Source organism: Myotis yumanensis, unplaced genomic scaffold (assembly GCF_028538775.1).
Source record: "Myotis yumanensis isolate MYYU_CA2020_CCGP unplaced genomic scaffold, mMyoYum1.0.hap1 SCAF_5, whole genome shotgun sequence".
Taxonomy (NCBI): domain Eukaryota; kingdom Metazoa; phylum Chordata; class Mammalia; order Chiroptera; family Vespertilionidae; genus Myotis; species Myotis yumanensis.
In genome coordinates, this window is record NW_027223756.1 from 102,410,608 (window position 1) to 102,431,608 (window position 21,001).

Genomic DNA, 21,001 nt, shown 5'->3' on the forward strand with positions numbered 1-21,001 from the left:
AATTGAGCCTGCACCCACCTAAGCATGTGTCCATCATTTTACTTTTTATCCAATCCCAGGGGTTTCCCTGCTTTGCTTTCTCCCTCCTCTATTCTATCACCAATGGATTTCATGTAACCCACCTATGTCCCTCCTTTGATTGCAAATGTATAAATGCAGATGTAACCCCACCATTCTCCGGAGCATTATCTCAATTCCTTGAGGTTCTGCTTCCCGGTCTATGTCAACAGTTTGGCTCAAATAAACTCACAACAATTCTTTACAGGTTTCAATGGTTTTTTTACGTTAACCAAAAGAAGGAGAAAACATCACAATAAATAAATGAAGTTTCTACATGGTTACAGATGGACCAGCGCAGCCACCCACACTGGCAGGAGCTCAGACCCCCCCCAGGGATATGGGACTGGGTGACCCCCAGGTAAACGGATGTGTGGCAACCTGGACAGGTGGCGGGGGGAGGCAGTGAAGCCTGAGACACTGTGGGGGCCCAGGCTGCTGTGGCCCATTCACTTCTTTCAGTGTCCCCAGGAAGAGACCAGCACCCTGAGGTGCTGTGCGCGGAGGAACTGAACTTACTGTGTGAGGCACGAGGGCCCAGGTGGTGCGGGACACAGCCTCCCCTGGCTCCCAGCCTCCCCGTCGCTGTGAGGTGCAGAAGCCCGACCTGTAGGCCAGTCGGCTGAGGCTCAGGTGCAGCCATGTCACATCTCAGCCCCCTGCCCAGCCCAGTGCCCCTCAGCTCCCACAGGTGGTGCTGCCAGGCCCAGGCCCCAAGCAACCCCTGCACAGGTGCCCTGAGGGGTCCACTCACACAAATGGAAAGTTTAAGTGTTTCTTTATTGAGGAGACAGTAGGTTTATCAGCATTTCCAAGACTTGTGTCCCCAAACAAGTCAGTTGTAAGCCCGCCCTCCTTCAGACTCGGGAGGCACCTTCAGGAGCAGGAAAGGTCTCCCCACCTGTGCCCTGTGCCCTGTGCCCTGTGCCGGGGCTTCTGAAAGTGAACATCTTGTGTGGTGGGGTTTTCATCCTGATTTTAAGCTCTTTTAAAATGGCCAGGTAGAGAATATCAGTGAACGCCACCACAAGGTCGTATTGGCGAGGACATTTAAATCAGTGTCTCTATATATTATTTAATAAAAGAATTATAGCCCTGGCTGGTAGCTCAGCTGTTATGCTGGTGGTGAGGGCACCAGGTTCAACAACCTCGTACTTGGGTTCTGGCAAGGAAGGAATTCAGAGAATTCCCTAAGAGAACGTTTATTTAGAAAGTCACAGAGGTGGAAGTGAGTGGTAGAAGAAATGGGCTCAGGAAACAAGTTATAGAGGCAAAAGAGGGGCCCTTGGAGCGTGGAGAAAGAGAGGGGCAAGGGAAATGTGCGGGGAAGAAGGAGAGGGTGGAAGGGGGAGGGGAGGGGAAAACCAGGGAGTGCTCTGGGCAGCCGGCTGGGTCCTCCCTCCTTCAGGACTCTGGAGGGTGGGGATTTTAGGGGAGGTCCCAGGGGAGGCTCTCAATAGCATGCTCATCAGCAAGCATGTCAAACTCACAGCCCTCGGGCCACATGCAGCCCACAACGAATATTTCTGTGGCCCAGTCAATATAACGGTATGTAAGAAATGTTTTAATAAAAATGTCATTACTTGATTTTTGCAATATCCTGTTATACATAATCTATATATATAAAAGCCAGGCGAGCAGAATGCAGGAATGACCGAATGACCGGTGGCTATGACACACACTGCAGCAGCCAACCAGCCTGATCGGGGCCCCAGTTGGCCCCCCCAACCTCCCACGGCCCCTCCCCCCAACTGGCCCCGCCCCCAATTGCCCCCCCCTCCCCGGTCTGCCCAGCTCCAATCTGGCTCCCATCTGGGCGGGCCAGCCGGACCCCACCCCTGCACGAATTCATGCACCGGGCCTCTAGTTATTAATAACGAACTACAAAGTTCGCTAATGACTGATTACTATAATCATGTTGCATTCATTTCGCTTACACGCCTTACACACAGGCGCACCATTTCTCTTCACTAATATTTCAGTGAATATTTTAGCAGCCGATGGCCACATCATTAGTCTTGGACTGACTTGTTTGGTGTGAGCAACAGGACATATTTTGCTTTTGGAGAACAAGAGGTTTATTTGCATTACACTTATTAATTTGTGCAGTTATTCAGTGTCTGGTAAGTTAATGTTCAAGAAAAATATTAATTTTTATTAAAATGTTCTATTATTTTATGTTAACGATGACTCATTTATTTCAGCCCTTTGTATCCAGCATGTCTCTATCAAAATAAACCTACGTTTCTATGAAAATTGAAGCTTTTGTTTTTTTGCGGCCACAGACACTTACTCCTTGTTTATTTGGCCTGTGTGAGCCTTTGAGTTTGACATGCTTGTTCATCAGTATTCCAGGTGCGCCCTTTCAGGGTCATGGTCTTCACTGATTGGTCGGCATCAGGGCAGAGGGCCATTAGTCTATGCAGCTGGTCCTGAGGTCGGCTGTGGTGGTGTCTCTTGTCTGGTTTCGCTACTTTTCTGGGCCTGGAGCTGAAACACAACTGAGGCCTAGATGGATGTGATGTGGGTCAGAACCTCATTGTCCTGGGGGCTTAACGCTTAAGGCCTATTCTCAGATTCTCCTGTTAATTCCCACTCTGAGGGGCCTCACCTGCATGACTAGCAACATGCCAGGGGAGGGTCCACCCCATGACCAGCGATGTGCTAGGGAGGAAGAGTTACCCTGGGGCCATGTCTTTGTTTTCCCAGTTTTGTCCAATTCTAGGCACCCAGGGCCCTTCACCCTGGTGACCTTCCGTACCTGGCCCATCATCCTTGCTCTGCTCCTACCACACTTAGAGCTTCGTCCAGATTCACCAAAAGGTTGTGGTTTTGACCCCTGGTCAGGACACATAGAAGAATCACCCAATGAATGCATAAATCATGGAACAACAAACCAATATTTCTCTCTCTCTCCTTTTATTTTTTTTTCCGCGCCCTTGACAATCCCCTGGCCTCCCCTACCCCACTCTCCTTTTATTTTTAAACTAGAGGCCCGGTGCACAAAAATTTGTGCACTGGGGGGGGGGGGGGGGCGGTCCCCCAGCCCGGCCTGTGCCCTCTCGCAGTCTGGGACCCCTCGGGAGATAACGACCTGCTGGCTTAGGCCTGCTTCCGGGTGGCAGAGGGCAGGCCCAATCCCTAGGTGCAGCCCCTGGTCAGGCTCAGAGCAGGGCCGATTGGGAAGTTGGGGCTCCGCCCCGTCATGCACAGAGCAGGGCGGATTGGGAGGTTGCGATGCCACCCTCAGTCACGCTCAGGGTAGGGCCGATTGGGGGGTTGGGGCACCGCCCCCTGTCACACTCAAGGCAGGGTCGATGGGGAGGTTGCGGCGCCACCCCCTGTGATGCACAGAGCAGGGCCAATCAGGGGGTTGAGGAGCTCCCCGCTGTCACTCACAGAGTAGGGCCGATAGGGGAGTTGGGGCACGCCCCCTGTCACACACAGAGCAGGGCGGATCAGGGGGTTGGGGTGCTGCACCCTGTCACACTCAGGGCAGGGCCAATGGGGAGGTTATGGCTCTACCCTGTCACACACAGAGCAAGGCCCGTGGAGGGGGGTTGGGGCGCCACCCTCTATCACCCACAAAGCAGGGCCGATCAGGGGGTTGGGGCACTGCCACTGTCACACTCGGGGCAGGGCTGATGGAGAGGTTATGGCTCTACCCTGTCACACACAGAGCAGGGCCCGTGGGAGGAGGGGGGGTTGGGGCGCCGCATCCTGTCACACACAGAGCATGGCCGATCAGGGGGTTGGTGTGCTGCACCCTGTCAAACACAGAGCTGCAGGGCAATCAGGGGATTGGGGAGCTCCTCCCTATCAGGCATAGAGCAGGGCAGATAGGGAGGTTGTGGCCCAGCCCCCTGTCACACACAGAGCCGCAGGGCAATCAGGAGATTGGGGAGCTCCCCCCTATCAGGCATAGAGCAGGGCAGATAGGGAGGTTGTGGCCCAGCCCCCTGTCACACACAGAACCACAGGGCGATCAGGGGGTTTGGGCGCTGCCCCCTGTCACACTGATCCCAGTGCCGGGAGCCTTGCTGCTCCGCTGATCCCGGTGCTGGGAGGCATATTAACCTTTTACTATATAGGATAGAGGCCTGGTGCATGGGTGGGGGCCGGCTGGTTTGCCCTGAAGGGTGTCCTGGATCAGGGTGGGGGTCCCCACTGGGGTGCCTGGCCAGTCTGGGTGAGGGGCTGAGGGCTGTTTTCCGGAAGCGAGTGACTGAAGCTTCCAACCGCTCCTTGTTTTCTTCTTTTTTTTTTTTTATTCTGGGCCAGCTTTAGCTCTGAGGCCTCGCCTCTGAAAACATCGATACAATTGCTAAAGCCTGGCTGAATGAAAGCTGGTCTCTGGGGTTTTGTTTAGCTTCTTATTTGCAACATAGTACATAGTTGCTTAGAGTTGCAACTGAGAGGCCGGCAGCGGCAGGTGGGGAACGTTGGAGTCTGCAGTTACTGAAGCAAGCAAGCCTCTCTGCTCGCTTCCAGCTGCCTGGCTGCCGGCCGCCATCTTCGCTGACAGTTAATTTGCATATACTCACTGATTAGGCAATGAAAAGGGTAGCAGTCGTACGCTAATTACCATGTTTCTCTTTTATTAGTGTAGATCTTTATTGTTGAAAGTATTACATATGCCCCCTTTTCCCCACATTAATCTCCTCCAGCCTGCCCCACCTCTCTCTTCTTTTTTCTCTCTCTATCAAATCAATAAAATAAAAGGAATTATAGTAGCAGGTTTTTATCTATATATATAAAAGGCTAATATTCTAAGTGTCTGTCCAGGTAATGATGTCACATAGCAACATCCAGCTTCCTTTCCCTAGCAACTAGCCTCCTTGCAGTTTCTTTCTTTTTTTTTTTTTTATTAAATCTTTATTGTTCGGATTACATTTGTTCCTCTTTTTTCCCCCCCATAACTCCCCTCCTCCCAGTTCCCGCCCCACCCTCCGCCCTCACTCCCCACCCACTGTGTTCATCCATAGGTGCACGATTTTTGTCCAGTCTCTTCCTGCATCTCCCATTCCCCTTTCCCCCCCCCAAGAATAGTCAGTCCATTCCCTTTCTATGTCCCTGATTCATTATAATCACCAGTTCATTCTGTACATCAGATTATTTATTCACTTGATTCTTAGATTCACTTGTTGATAGATGCATGTTTGTTGTTCATAATTTGTATCTTTATCTTTTTCTTCTTCCTCTTCTTAAAGGATACCTTTCAGCATTTCGTATAATACTGGTTTAGTGGTGATGAACTCCTTTAGCTTTTCCTTATCTGTGAAGCTCTTTATCTGACCTTCAATTCTGAATGATAGCTTTGCTGGATAAAGTAATCTTGGTTGTAGGTTCTTGGTATTCAGCACTTTGAATATTTCTTGCCATTCCCTTCTGGCCTGCAAAGTTTCTGTTGAGAAATCAGCTGACAGTCGTATGGGTATTCCCTTGTGGGTAACTGACTGTCTTTCTCTTTCTGCTTTTAAGATTCTCTCTTTGTCTTTTGTTCTTGGCATTTTAATGATGATGTGTCTTGGTGTGGTCCTCTTTGGATTCCTTTTGTTTGGGGTTCTCTGCGCTTCTTGGACCTGTAAGTCCATTTCTTTCACCAGGTGGGGGAAGTTTTCTGTCATTATTTATTCAAATAGGTTTTCAATGTCTTGCTGTCTCTCATCTTCTGGCACCCCTATGATTCTGATGTTTGTACGCTTGAAGCTGTCCCAGAGGCTCCTTACACTATCCTCGTATTTTCGGATTCTTTTTTCATTTTGCTTTTCTGGTTGGGTGTTTTTTGCTTCTTCGAATTTCACATCTTTGACTTGATTCTTGTGCTCCTCTGGTCTGCTATTGGGTGTCTGTATAATATTCTTTATTTCAGTCCATGTATGCTTAATTTCTAGTTGGTTCTTTATCACAGCATCGAGGGTCTCATTAGATTTCGTGAGGCTCTCATCAAGTTTATTGGCAGCGTCTAGCACATTATTGCAAGCCCTCAAAATTGCGTTTTTTAGCTCTATATCCTCCATTTCTGTCATTTTTTTTGTCTCCGCATCTTTTATGCTTTCTTGGTGCACCCCCTTGTGGTCTTTGTGCGAAGTCTTGTTCTAGTTAAGCCTTAATTGTTGTAGTTAATATTAGAGGGATTTGACCACCAGGCTGACTGGCTGTGAGAATCAGCTGTGTGGAAAACTTCTGTCCTCTGGGGAGGTGCTAATCTAGCCTTTGCCTGAGGCGATCAGGCAAATGGCTGTGCGCAGGGCTTGGGCTGGGCGGGCTCAACAGGGCTGGCAGAGGGAGCAGTTATGGCTGCTCTCAGTCCCGTTCCCAGAGGCTCTGCTTCTCAGAACCCCAGCAATAGCTGCAAACCTCGGAGAGAAAGCTGCCCTCACGTTCCAACTGATGCCAGACAATCCCGCTTCTCCCGTTTGAGTCTGAGTCCCTAGAGACTCGCCCGGATCTGGAGCTCAGAGTCTGAGACTCCCTCTTGATTGAAAACGACAACTGCGCCCTCAGCCACCAGCCCGCTTTGCATGCGCACCTCGGTACCTTTATATTTTCCACACTGCGCCTCCTCTGAGCTTCGGTATGCTGTTCTCTTTCCTTCTAGTTGAAGAGTCTCTCCTCAGCCAGCTTTCCTGTGGTTCTGGGTGATGTCCGTTCCGTCTTTTAGTTGTATTTTTGAAGTGGTTGTTTGCGGCAGCAGTCTCCGGTGTTTATCTATGCCGCCATCTTGGTCTCCCTCCTTGCAGTTTCTTCAGCCCAGGAACCCGATTTGCTTTATACCCAAGTGCAAACATTTTATACTTTAACCAAATGTCTGTGAAGCGTTTTCCCGTGCCTCATCTCATTTGATCCTCACAGGAGTCCTGGAGTAGGTAGATAGGAGACTCGGTGGAATCCTATTTTCTTTTCATTAGCTGGAAAACGGAGATTTAGAAAGTTTAGAAACTTGACCTGACTGAAAAGAAGTAAGAAATGGTGGACCTTGAAAATGACTTCAGGTTTACTCACTGCACAGAATATAGTCAAACACTGCTGCAGTTAAATATTTTACCCTTTGTTCTCCCTGTGTGACCTACAATAATAATCTGCTTCATGTTGATATTTACTGCTGCGTTGCTGACAATTACCTGAAAGAGAAGTTGGGGTGCTTCACTGGGTTGGAAAAAGTTTAGCTACATCAGAAAGCAGGTCTAATTAAGCAAGTTTATTCTATATGTATAAAAGGCTAAGTTGACTCCCACATGCACAATACATATAAAGCTCTCGCTGGCACCAATCGCATGCATGTGTTTCGATCTGTCATTGTCAATCGTGAATTTGGTTGATACTTCTATTATAGAGAAAGGGTGAATAGCGATATTAAAATACTTCTTCTAATTAATTTCCTTTCAATGTGCATGAATTCATGCACCAGGCCACTAGTATTTTTATATTTGAGTCAACTGAGTGTATTAGCTTTTTGAAAATTAAATCTTATAAAATCATTATATTTAAAAATACAACATTGCCCTAGCTGGTTGGCTCAGTAGATAGAGAGCATTGGCCTGCAGGCTGAAGGGTCCCAGTTTCGATTTTGGTCAAGGACACACGCCCGGGTTGCTGGCCCCATCCCCAGTAGGGGGTGTGCAGAAGGCAGCTGATCAATGATTCTCTCTCATCATTGATGTTTCTAACTCCTTCTCCCTTGCTCTCTGAAATCAATACAAAATATATTATATATTTTAAAAGTCTAACCTAAGTGTCACATAGGACAAGAGTCTCAAGGTCTGGGCAGTTTTGTTTTGTTTTAAATATATTTTTATTGATTTCAGAAAGGAAGAGAGAGAGACAGAAACATTAATGACGAGAGAGAATCATTGATTGGCTGTCTCCTGTAGGTTCCACTGGGGACTGAGCCCACAAGGAATCAAACCATGACTTCCTGGTTCACAGGTCAAAGCTCAACCACGGAGCCAAACCAGCTTTCCAGGTGTGGCCTTTTAGGGTCTAGGTCTTCACTGACTGATTGGTCGGCACCAGGGCAGAGGGTCATTATCCAATGCAGCTGGTCCTGAGGTCAGCTGTGGGGGTCCCTTGTCTGGTTTTGCTCCTCTTCTGGGCCTGGAGCTGAAATACAACTTGAGGCCTAGAGGTTATCTCTAGGGAGGAAAGGTCAGGGGGTCTAAACCGCAGGACCAGCCATATGCTCAGAGGGGGAAGGTCACCCTGGGGGCGAGGTCCCACCCTACAATCTTCCTTTGCTAGGCACCCAGGGCTTTGTGCCCTGGTGACCTTCGTACCTGGGCCATCACTGATGTTTCTCTCTCTCTGAAATCAATAAAAACACTTAAAAAACAAACAAACAACAAAAAAAAACTTCTCCTTATTCCAAACTGACATTTTGAGTTTTGGATTTTTGAAGTGTCAGGCACACAGACTTTGGACTGGTAGCAAATACAGACACAAAAATACATGATGGGGCCTGGCTGGTATTGCTCAGTGGTTGAGCATCGACCTATGAACCAGGAGGTCACAGGTTCGATTCCCCATCAGGGGCATGCAGGAGGCAGCTGATCAATGATTCTCTCTCATCATTGATGTTTCTCTCTCTCCCTCTCCCTTCCTCTCTGAAATCAATAAAAATATTTTTTAAAATAAAAATAAATAAATAATGGTAATAAAGAATTATAACCCATTGAGTAAAATAAGAATTTATTTTTAATTTAAAAACTTATGACTCCACAATGATTCAAATAAGTAAAGAGGTGAAGGAGATGCTGAAGCTTTTTCTTACTAAGAAACGTAAAACGAAGGGATGGGATCAGAAAATCACCAGTGGCAACATCATAATAATAAGTGACTCAGGCAAGAATCACCAAGAGGCTCTGGCTGGTGTGGCTTGGTTGGAGCTTGTCCCGTGCTCTACGAAAGGTGGCAGGTTCGAGTCCCTGTCAGGCACTTGCCCAGGTTGTTGGTTTGATCCCCAGTCAGGGTGGTGCAAGAGGCAAACAATCGATCTCTCTCTTTCTCTCTCTCTCTCTTTTCTTCTTCTTCTTCTTCTTCTTCTTCTTCTTCTTCTTCTTCTTCTTCTTCTTCTTCTTCTTCTCCTCTCTGTCTTACTCTCTAAAAATCAATAAAATATTTTATTTTTTAAAAAGATTCCACTAATTGTTAAAATTAGTTTGAGGAGTAACACGATTTTTTACATAACCTCAACAGATGACCCTACAAAGAAAGATACTGATAAGTTTCACTAGGAAAGAAGTTACTTTTGTAAAAGATAAAGTAAGGGAGGTATAAAAAACCAGTGGGAGGCCAGCACCGTCAGGGAAGTGAAAAATTACAAAAGCCGTAAGAGGGTTGCTCAGTGTCAAAATGATTAGTCCCCCCTGTCTGCTAGCTGCATTCACTGAAGTTAGGCTTCTCCCTCCCTCAGAGACTGGGAGTCAGTCCCCAGACTTCCTGACAATAACATTGCAAAAGAAAGGCTTTCAGATCCTTGAGAAGGATGCTCCTGTGCTGAGGACCTGGGCTCCAACATATACCTATTGGAAGAACACAGTTCAGTCCAACAGACTCACTTTTCAGAAAGAAGTCCCACCCAAAGTAAGATCTGAAGTTTGCCTAGAATTGACCGGGTAAAGGGTGAGGAGAAGCGTGCTTCAGACTGCAGGCAGAGGATGGACAAGGCCAGGGGACAAGAGAGAGTGTGGCACATGAGGAAGCTAAAGGTCCTTTCCATCTGGGCCTTGGGAGGCTCATGAACAGAGCAGACGAGCAGACCGTTTCTTAGCTGCAGGGAAATACAAAGAGGTTGTGTCTTGTCACAAAAAGGCTGTGCGTATCTTTCTGAAGCCACGAGGCTGACACTTTCCGAGCGGGCTCCTTTATCACTGGAACTGCAAGGATCGCCACAGGAAACAGTCCTCCACATACGGAAAGAGGTGGGAGGGGCCAGGTGGGAGGGAAGACTGAGAGCCCAGCAGAGCACAGGCCAGGATGCTGCTGCCAGGCTTCAGGCATCACACAAACTCCCTGCGGGTGCAGGCCAGAGTCTTCTTCTCTCCCAGGGGTGCAGTCCTTTCCTGCAGGAACACCTGCCTGAATTCCAGGGGGTCTTTGAAGGGAACCAGACACATGGCTACTTTCACCGCAGCAGGAGAGTGAGCCAGCAGGCCCCGACCGGGTAGCTCAGTTGGTTAGACTGTGGTCCCGATATGCCAAGATTGCAGGTTTGATCCCCCAGTCAGGACATGTACGAGAATCAACCACTAAAAGCATAAGTAAGTGGAACAACAAATCGATGTTCCTCACTCTCTCTCACTTTCAAATTAGAAGAAAAAAGCCGAGGAGAACCCAGATGGTGGCATAGGAAGATGCCTGTACTCAACGCCTCCCACAATCACATCAAAATTACAACTAAAATTCAGAACATCCATCATTTAGAACCCCCTGAAAGCTGACTGAATGGAAGTCCTACAACAAGGAAGTAAAGAAGAAAGACACTGAGACTGGTAGGAGGGGCAGAGATGCAGAACGGGCTTGTCCGTCACCCACATGTGCCGCTTTTTTAATCGGGAAGGAGATCGTCCCTGTGGAGGCCGCCTGTGAGGAGCAAGGAGTCCCAGCCCCACACCAAACCCCAACCCAGGGTTCCAAAGCTGGGAAGAGAAGTCCCCATAACTTCGGGCTGTAAAAATCAGCGGGGATTGTAGGTGAGTGACACAGAGGCTGCTGGGGACCCAGGTGTTGCTTTTAAGGGGCCAGTGCCTGAACGTACTGGGACTCCATACTTTGAAGCTCAAGCACCTGGCGGCTCTGGGGGAGAAACTAGACTATCTGGCATTGGGGCAGGAACTTAGGGGTGGCTCTCTCCCAGACTGCGGTGCTTACAAGGGTCATTGTTCCTATGCTGGGACCTCCCCTGTCACAGGCCTGACTGGCAGCCATATCTGAGTCTCAACCAGCCTGGAGCACACTGTTTGCTCCACCCTGGGGTATTCCCTGTGACTCTGCCCCATCCAATTTGCAGCCCTACCCAAGCTATTTGCAGCAGCTTTTCCATATGAATGGCTGGTCCTAGCTCAGGCTTCAGACTTTGCTAAAATCTCTCAAACAAGCTGAAGCTGGTGACAGTGTGCCCCAAACCTATTAATAAAAAGGCCCCAGACCCGGCACTAGCACCAGCCTGCCTTGCTTCAAGCCGGGCCTCGCCTCCTGCACAGCAGCTCTCCCACTGTTGCCACACCTGGTCTCCACAGCCAATTGGCCTGGAGGTCAATTCCTCCCAGAAACACCAACAGCAATCAAGGCTCAACTACAGTAAGATTGTGCACACAGCCCACAAAGGGGTGCACTTAGAGTGCCCAGCACAGGTGACTGAGGAGGCTGACCCAGTAGGCACTACAGGACACCTAATACACAAGGCCACTCTACCAATTCCAGGAGACATAGAAGTTCTACCTAATTCATGGAAATAAATACAGGGAAGCAGTCAAAATGCAGAGACAAAGAAACATGTCACAAATGAAAGAAAGGGAAGCAAGAAAACTACTGGATACAGAGTTCAAAACCATGGTTATAAGGTTATACTCAAGGATTGTAATGAGAGCTTCAAGGATCTTAGTGAGAATGTCAAAGACATAAAAAAGGACCAGTCAGAAATTAAGCATACATTAACTGAAATAAAAAACAATTTACAGGAATTCAACAGCAGAGTAGAGGATTCTGAGAATCAAGTTAATGATTTGAAATATGAGGAAGCAAAAAACACCCAATCTGAAAAGCAAAAAGAAAGGAGAATTAAAAAAAAAATAAAGATAGTGTAAGGAGCCTCTGGGACAGCTTCAAGTGCACCAACACTCAAGTTATTGGGGTGCCAGAAGGGGAAGAGAGAGAGCAAGATATTGAAAACGTATTTGAAGAAATAATGACAGAAAGCTTCCCTACCTGGTGAAAGAAATAGAGTTACAAGTCCAAGAAGCACAGAGAGTCCCAAACAAGAGGAACCCAAAAAGGCCCACACCAAGACACATCATAATTAAAACACCAAGGGTTAAAGACAAAGAGAGAATCTTAAAAGCAGCAAGAGAAAAGCAGTTAGTTAGCTACAAGGAAGTGCCCATAAGACTGTCAGCTGATTTCTCAACAGAAACTTTGCAGGCCAGAAGGGAGTGACAAGAAATATTCGAAGTGGTGAATAGTAAGGACCTACAACCAAAATTACCCAGCAAAGCTATCACTAGACTTGAAGGTCAGATAAAGAGTTTCACAGACAAGATAAAGCTAAAGGAGTTCATCACCACCAAACCAGTATTATATGAAATGCTGAAGGGTATTCTTTAAGAAAAAGAATAAGAGATAAAAAATTGGAATAATAAAGTGGCAGCAAATACATATCTATCAATAATTGAATCTAAAAATCAAAATAAACAAACAAGAAATATAATGAACAAAATAAACTGGTGAATAAAACAGAATCAGAGACATGGAAGCATGAAACAGACCGACAAATCTCAGAGGGAAGGGGAGAGGGAGTAGAAAGAGGTTAACCAAAGATCTTACCTACAGACACAGACAGTAGAGTGGTGAAGGTCTAGGGTGGGGCAGGAACTGGGTGGAAGGGGGCAATAGGGGGAAAAGAGGGGGGGATCTGTAATACTCTCAACAATAAAGATTTTTTTAAATAAATCTTATTCTTCAGATTATTACAGTTGTTCCCCGTTTTTCCCCCCCAGCTCCCCTCCACCCAGTTCCCACCCCACCCTCTGCCCTTACCCCCCCCCCCCCCCCCACTGTTCTCATCCATAGGTGTACTCTTTTTGTTGCCAGGTCAAAGGTCATACACTTGGAAAATGTAGCTATTTCCATCCTCGACATGTCCCTGTGTTCGGAAAGGTCTCTCACGACTTGTTCACGCTCTACTCAGAAAGCATACGGAGAGACATAACGGCTTTTTAAAATAATGTGTCCTCTTATGTTTAAAATGAGGATTTCGCTACCAAAAGCGAGGAGAAAGCAACACTACAGCTGCTCTCGCCCCTCTTGCCCTTCGGGTGATAGTTGTGCATGGGTCCGCGCTCTGGTTCGAGGGTCATCGACGAAGCCGTCTGGGCGGCTCTCGCGGTTCCACCGGCTTCCCAAGGGCCATCAGAGCCTCACAGGGGCCATCTCAGCCTCGCAGGGGCCGTTGCAGCCTCGCAGGGGGCACCGCATCCCACGTTGGGGGTGAAGGTGCGAGACAGAAGCTCCTCTCGCTGTCTCTCCTGCTGCTCCCTTGCGTATCGCTGATGCTGGAAGTTTCTGAGAGCAGTCTGCAGGTGCTGGACATCATACTTTAACTGGTCAACATGAAGTTTGGCATTCTGTCTTTTGTTGGGCGGCTCCTTGCTGGACAGAATCTCCAGGCATTCTTGCTGGCTGAATATCTGGTATGCTTGCTTGGATTTCGTTTTCTACTAAGTGCACAGACTGCTTGTCTGCCATCTTCTGGCGTCCCATGTGAGACTGGATCTGGTGGACCTGCTTGTGCGATTACTGGTACAGCGGTTCCATGTCACCGGCCCAGCCGGGTCCGGCTCCAGCTTCCTCTGAACCTGATTCTGCTTCTTGAGTGTGTTCCTTATGGGTGTGAGGAGTTGAAATCTGCAGTTTGTCTATGGCCATACCACCCTGAACGCGCCCGATCTCGTCTGAAATCTGCAGTTTGTTGGGTTAAGCTGCAAAACCGCAGGTGGTTCCTTTTGTGCCACTGGCACAGCTTGGGTGGGGATGTAAATTGAGTAGGGCGGGGTCTCAGGGAATCACCAGGGCAGAGCAAACAGCAATGGCATCTCCGGGACTCCTCGCCTCTCCGCTACTCCGCGTCTCCGCGTCCCCGAGTGCCAGCGAGCAGCTCTGTGAGAAAGCCACCCTCGCTTTCCGACCCCACTGCAAGGCCGTCCCGCCTCTCCCTGTAGGGGTCTGGGACCTCAGAATCCTGCCCCAAACAAGCTCAGTGGATTCGGGAGTTTGTAACCCCTTCCGATTGAAAAAACCGCACCTCCAGTTGCAGCCCGCCTGGTGCGCAACTCCGTACCTCTGTTCTTGGAGCTTCTGCAGATCCTATTCAGTCTCAATGCTCTTCTTTCTTTCCTTCCAGTTGTAGAACTTCCACTGGGCCAGCTTTCCCATGGCTCTGAATGACAGCTGTTTTGTCTGATAGTTGGTATTTTCAATGTTGTTGTGGGAGGCAGCACTCACAGGTCTATACCTTATGCTGCCATCTTGGTTTCTTCCAACAATAAAGATTTTTAAAAATTAATGGGAAAAGAAAAGAAGAATGCCAATAGAGCCATGCATTGGAAACAAAGCTCCAAAATATGATAAAAACAATTATAGAGGATCAGGCCTCCAAAATTTCGGATTTGAAAAGGCATGTGGTGTTCCTCATGGCTGAGAATGACAGTATAAGAAAAGAAGATAAACAACTAAAGGCTGAAAAGGCCCAGTGGAAAGAGCTACAGGTAGATGCTGATTTTGTAGAAAAGTCAGAGTTGTGGAGCTTGCCACCACATTCAGAAACTGCTACGGCCTCTTCAACCTGGCAGAAGTCTGCAGCAAATACTGGGACAGCCAGGGATAGTCCATTCCAAATTTTCCTCCCTTGGATTTTCCATCTCCAGGACTTCCCCTCTACTAAGGAGCTCTCTGAGGATATTCTGAAAGGACTTACAAATAATTAAAATGTAAAACCAGCCCAGCCGGTGTGCTCAGTGGTTGAGCATCAACCCATGAACCAAGAGGTCACTGCTTCGATTCCCAGTCAGGGCACATGCTGAGTTGCAGGCTCGATCCCCAGTAGCGAACATGCAGAAGGCAGCCCATCAACGGTGTTTCTTTCTCTCTATCCTTCTCCCTTCCTCGCTCTCTAAATTCAATAAAAACCTAGCTTTAAAAAAATAAAATGAAATGTAAAACCATAAAAGAGATGATAAGAGGAAATAATACAGCTAATCCAAAAAAAAATAAATGGAAAAGCAAGGGTAATGCTGGAGACACGTCGTCCTCTGATGCGCTGTGGCCAGGACTTGGAACGGCCACTATGAAATATGCTGTGTCTGACTCACTGACTCGAGTTAATGGCTCCAGACTTGTCAGACACTAAACTCGCAGAGGTTCACTTTCTCCTGATACAAACCAAATTGCTGCCTGGAGTAATTTTTTTCAAGAAACAATTATTTTTCTTATCTTCAGCGCTAAAATATATAAAACATGTTATATGTCATTAATCTAGACAATGCAAAACCTAAATAATATGGTGGCCTGAGGGGCTGCCTTGTATTTGAAACATGCATTGACCGTGTGCATTTTGTTCCGCACATTTCACTTGTTTACTAAGGTGTGTAAGGCACCTTTCTAGATGAAACTCGGTGCCACACTTTGCACTATTCATAATGTAATGATAACCCCAAGACTATCAGGAGAAATGTTTAAATTTTCATTTTATGAAGAACCAAATTATGAGTTATATTTTTTTTAAAAATTACCAGTTTCCATAACTAATCAGGGTGCATTTTAAGTTTAGCTTTCTTTATTGTGTGGTGCATCATTGGAAAATACCCAGGAAATATCCTTTTGTTTTTAATGATGTATGAGAGGAAGTAATGCTAGTTGGCAGTATTTGATTGTAAAAAATCAATAAACTGCCCTAACCGGTTTGGCTCAGTGGATAGAGCGTTGGCCTGCGGACTGAAGGGTCCCAGGTTTGATTCCGGTCAACGGCATGTACCTTGGTTGCGGGCACATCCCCAGTAGGGGGTGTGCAAGAGGCAGCTGATCGATGTTCCTCTCTCATTGATGTTTCTAACTCTCTATCCCTCTCCCTTCCTCTCTGTAAAATATATTTTAAAAAATCAATAAACTAATCATGTGTGTGTTTCCATAATTACATAGAGACTGTCCTAGCTGTGGGTATTATGAGACAAGCTAACTTTCCAGACCAAGCGGCACTCACAGCTAAGGATGAAACAAGTCCGAACCAATCCAGCCACGTTGGGTTGCTTCCTTGAAAACAGTGGTTCCCTGCTGAGCAGCCCAAGGACAAATGAAACACCAAGCAAAACCATACCCTTCTCTTTAAACCCACCACACACACGGACTGGCTGCCCTCATCACTGGTTGGTGGAGTGTGTGGAGAGCAGTTCGGTTCCAGTTTGGAGCTGCCATCCCTCTGCCAAACTGCCCCGTGGGTGATCCAGTCTCAGTATTTTTCGTGAGAGCTACACGTCCTCATGAGGTGGCCACCGTGCACCCCAGACTTTTAAGATAAACACTTAGAGTGACATTCTTTTTTTAAAAAAGTTTTGACAGCTACAGCTTCTATTTTTTAAAATATATTTTTACTGGAGGCCTGGTGCACGGATTCATGTATGGGTGGGGTCCCTTGGCCTGCCCAGCGATTGGGCTGATCAGGGCCATCTCGCTCAGTCCCGATCGGGGGCCAACGATGGGCCAGCCGGCAGGGGAGGGACCACAGGAGGACTCCAGGGCGTGTCTGGCCCTCTCACCCAGTCCCGATTGGCCAGACCCCAGCAGCAAGCTAACCTATAGGTCGGAGTGTCTGCCCCCTGGTGGTCAGTGCACATCATAGCAACTGGTTGAGCGGTCGACCGATGGGTCAGACACTTAGCATATTACGCTTTTATTATATAGGATTGATTTCAGAGAGGAAGGGAGAGGGGCAGAGAGAAACATCCAGTCATGAGAGAGAATCATTGATCGGTTGCCTCCTGCATGCCCCCTACTGGGGATCAAGCCTGCAACCCAGGCATGTGTCCTTGATTGAAATTGAAACCGGGACCCTTCAGTCCACAGGCCGACACTCTATCCACTGAGTCAAACCAGCCAGGGCTAGAGTGCCATTCTTCACGAGGCCAAATAATTTTCCTTGCTCAACTCCTGAGTCCCCTTGACAAGCAGGGGGACCTCGAGCGCCTCCTCTGCTGGACCTGCAGAGAGCGTAGGGAAAGTGCAGGGGGTGGGCTCCTCCCAGATACCAGGCCACTGCAGTGGGCGCTGGGCTTCACCAGACCAGTCCTCGCGCACTGACTCCCCACCCCCCGACTTTGTGGATTCAAAACAATAGGCTTGAAGAGCAGGGCACAGTAAATGCTTGCATGACCAGTTTCACTGAGCATGCTCAGGGGTAAAATTTAGCACCATTTTTTTTCTTTTTTTAACCTTTAGAAATTAAACACAACTTTTAACATAGAACACGTGAACAGGAATGAAGTGTGGACCTACATCTCATTACTGTTGTGCAGATTGAAGGTGGGTGGCTTAGTCCCGAACTGACCACCTGGCACCAATCCAGGGCAACAAAAATAACCATCATCAAGTTCGTTACAAGACGTTTATTATTCTCAGCAGCAGGAAATCGTGAAAGAATCCCTCCATCTCCAGTAGCTTTGTTCATTACCTTGCCCATTCTGGAAAGCCACACCATCACCACATAAACTTTTAAAGAAAAATTAAGTAAAAACTTTGTGCCCACCAGGTTGACATCCAACCCACTTCAAGAGTTCTCCAAGCCGCTGTGAACAGTGTTGGCCTGAGGGCCTCTCCTCCCCCCGGCCCCTCCTCCTGCGAGCCCTTCCCGCAGAGCGTCTGTGACAGGACGGTGCTGCCACAGCCCCTTCCAAGTCCCAGCTCCATCAGCCCCACCACCAGTGCGTGAAGGCTGGCAAGAGGGAAGAGGAACTCGCTGACAGCTATTCAGAGTCAGCAGCCATGGGGAAGGGAACTGCGTCCCAGGAAGACGGAACGCCCTGGACTACAATGAGCTGTTTGGAGCTCTGCCCCGCGGGGTGAAGATTCCCAGCCTATTAGGCAAGATAACGGTCCACCTTGTTAATCACACAGCGTTGTCCTAAAGTCCTGTGAAGGCCTGACTCAACCGTCTTCTCACGTCTACAGGGAAACTAGGAAAAGGAACTCTTCTGCTTTTCAGTCCCTTAAAGATGTTTGCCCGAAAAGAAAGGAACAGCTTGGAGACCTGGATTTCCTGTCACCATGTGCCTTTCACAGCCGACCCGGGCACTTGTTTGAACATCTATGTCTTCTGGGAACCTACGTGCAGCTATAGGCACTGCTACCAGGCGGGGAGTGAGGAGGAGGCCTCTCCCTTCACAGCGCACACAGCGCGGATGTCAGGGCCTCCCGCGGGCGGCCCAGGTCCTGCCTCAGCGGCTTGCACAGCTCCCTGTGCCGCTCCAGCAGACTCCCTGCAGCAGAGGGCAGGAAATCCGACGGAAGCGGGGTTAGAACCAACACCTTTCCGGTGCCTGAGCGATGGGTGAGATCTGCAGCGCCATCCGAAGGGCTTTGGATCTGGATGTGATCCACGGGACTCACGGTGCCCACGGCCCCTGAACATGGCGTCCGCCTATGGAGCATGGAGGTTGTCCTCAACTGTTGGTATGCAATGAACTGGACGTTTGAAAAAAGGAATTTTAAAAATATATATTTTTATTGATTTCAGAAAGGAAGGGAGAGGGAGAAGGAGAGAGAGATAGAAACATCAGTGATGAGAGACAATCATTGATCGGCTGCCTCCTACATGCTCCCTACTGGGGATCAAGACCGCAACCCGGGCATGTGCCCTTGACCAGAGTCGAACCTGGGACCTTTCCATCTGAAGGCCAAAGCTCTATCCACTGAGCAAAACTGGCTAGGGCAAAAAGAAAAAAAAAAGGAATATGAAACAACCTGAAAATGTGTCTTGTTGGTCTCCGTTGCCCAGACTGCCACCTCGACCTGGGGAGGCTACCAGGGTGCAGTGGGCTAAGCCTTCAGGGACCATGCCTTCCAGCTCCCACTGTGTAGCCAGCAAGCAGGTGGCCACGTGCACACCGAGGGCCTTCTGAACCCACAGGCAGTTCTCACTAGTCATGGAGGAGCCCCAATCCAACGGAACCCCATAATGAGGGAAGGCTGAGCCAAGGCTTGGACCCCTCGAGTTCAGTTTCATTCAATATAACCCAGCCCTCCCAGCCCAGCCCCGACTCAGCTGGAGGCAGACGTGGAATGGAAGCCTCATAAACCGGCGGTAATAGAAGTACCTGGGCCCGGGAGAGGGGGCTTCTGCTCCAGTGACGTCATGGCCATTGGTGGCCGCAGGGCGTGGGGCTGGTCCTGCAGCCGTGGGGCCCAGGAGTGATGACTGTGGAGGGGCGGGCATGGAGAGTGCCATTCTGGAAACACGCTGTCGAGAAGCAATATGTTCTGCTTTGTAGCGAAGGAAACTCCAGGATTACGCACGTGTTCAGGGGTCAAGCATCTTCAGGCTCCTTCAGTCGGCCGGGGTCCTGCGTTCAGAGATCTCTCTCGGCCTTTGTGAGCACAGGCAGTGTCTTTGCAGAAGGCCAGCCGTTGGGGTGGCCTGAGGCTTCTGTGGATGATAACCAGCCATCCGCTTGGGGCAGCAATGTTAGAGGAGGGCGCTGCTGGCCCCAGCACGCGGGCGAAGTTAAAAAGAAGGCAGGCCTTCCCTCGAGGGAACGTGCCGGAGCCTGGCCCTTCCCGCCTCCCCAGGGGCATTACCTTTGCTTTTTTCTCCTTTAGCTGCACGGGCCCTTCTGCCACTGTAACTCATCCCCTGAGCCTGCCTTCTGTGCAGCCCAGCTGGCTCGCTTCTACACCTCTGTAACTTTTAAAATAAACATTCTCTTAAAAAAACAAAAAACACTTCAGGTTTGTAGGAGATACATATGCATCTCAAAAGAACAAAGGAAGCACTGGCCCGTGTAGCTCAGTGGTTGGAGTGTTGTCCTGAGAACTGCGGTCTCTCAGGTTCGATTCCAGGTCAAGGGAACATACCTGGTTGCAGGTTCGATCTCCAGCCCCAGTCAGGGCTTGTGCAGGAGGTAGCCAATCAATGTGTCTCTCTCAGATCAATGCTTCTCTCTCTCTCTCTCTCTCTCTCTCATGCACACACTCTCCCCTACCCAAACTCTCCCATCCACTCTTTCTAAAAAGCAACAGAAAAAATATCCTCAGATGAGGATTAAAAAAAAAATACAAAGAAAGAACTTTACAATTTTAAGGTTTTAAAGTAAATGCTCTAAGAATGGAGTCAGCAGCCTACCTTCACGTGTTGGCTGGAACTAATGGTGAATTCCTTTGTCAGCCTCTGCTTTTCCAGAGCGGCCCTGACGGAGGCCGGGTGCCCAGGCCATGGCTGCGGGAAGCCTTGGCAGACTTTGGGCAAAGTCTCCTGGCGCAGGAGGTTTGGAGAGAGTTGCAGGGAGAGTCCTCGTGTGCGGACTTCCCAGCAGAGAAGCCGGCAGACGCATGTTGACAGGGCAGTTCGAACATGACCAGGTGAGGAACTGACGGGTTCGCCCGCGTGCTGGGGCCAGCACCGCGCCCTCTAACATTGCTGCCCCAAGCGGATGGCTGGTTATCATCCACAGAAGCCTCAGGCCACCCCAACGGGTGGTCTTCTGCAAAGTCACTGCCTGTGCTCACAAAAGCCGAGAGAGATCTCTGAACGCACAACCCCGGCCGACTGAAGATGCTTGACCACTGAACACGTGCGTAATCCTGGAGTTTCTTTCACTATAGAGACAGTATTGGGCCCTGGCCACTGTGCTCAGTGGGTTGAGCAAAGTCCCTGCACCAAGAGGCCACCTGTGCCATTCCCCGTCAGGGCACATGCCTGGGTTGTGGGTTCACTCCCCCCCGCCCCCATCCCGCCTCGTAGGAGTGCAGGAGGCAGCCAATTGAAGTTTCTCTCTCATTGATGTTTCTCTCTCTCTCTTTCTCTCTCTCTCTGTCTCTCTCTCTCTTCCTCTCTCTCAAATCAATAAAAACATTTTTTTAAGACAGTATTGGGCCCTAGCCAGTTTGGCTGAGTGGATAGAGCATTGGCCTGCAAACTGAAAGGTCCCAGGTTCAATTCCGGTCAAGGGCACATGCCCGAGTGTGG

At 48.8% G+C, this 21,001-nt stretch overlaps 1 pseudogene; it reads left to right on the forward strand.

Moving 5' to 3' along the window:
* LOC139011536 (nuclear receptor-binding factor 2-like) overlaps positions 1-14,756 on the forward strand; it is a 43,187-nt pseudogene extending 28,431 nt beyond the window's left edge.
* Positions 14,757-21,001: the final 6,245 nt, after the last annotated feature.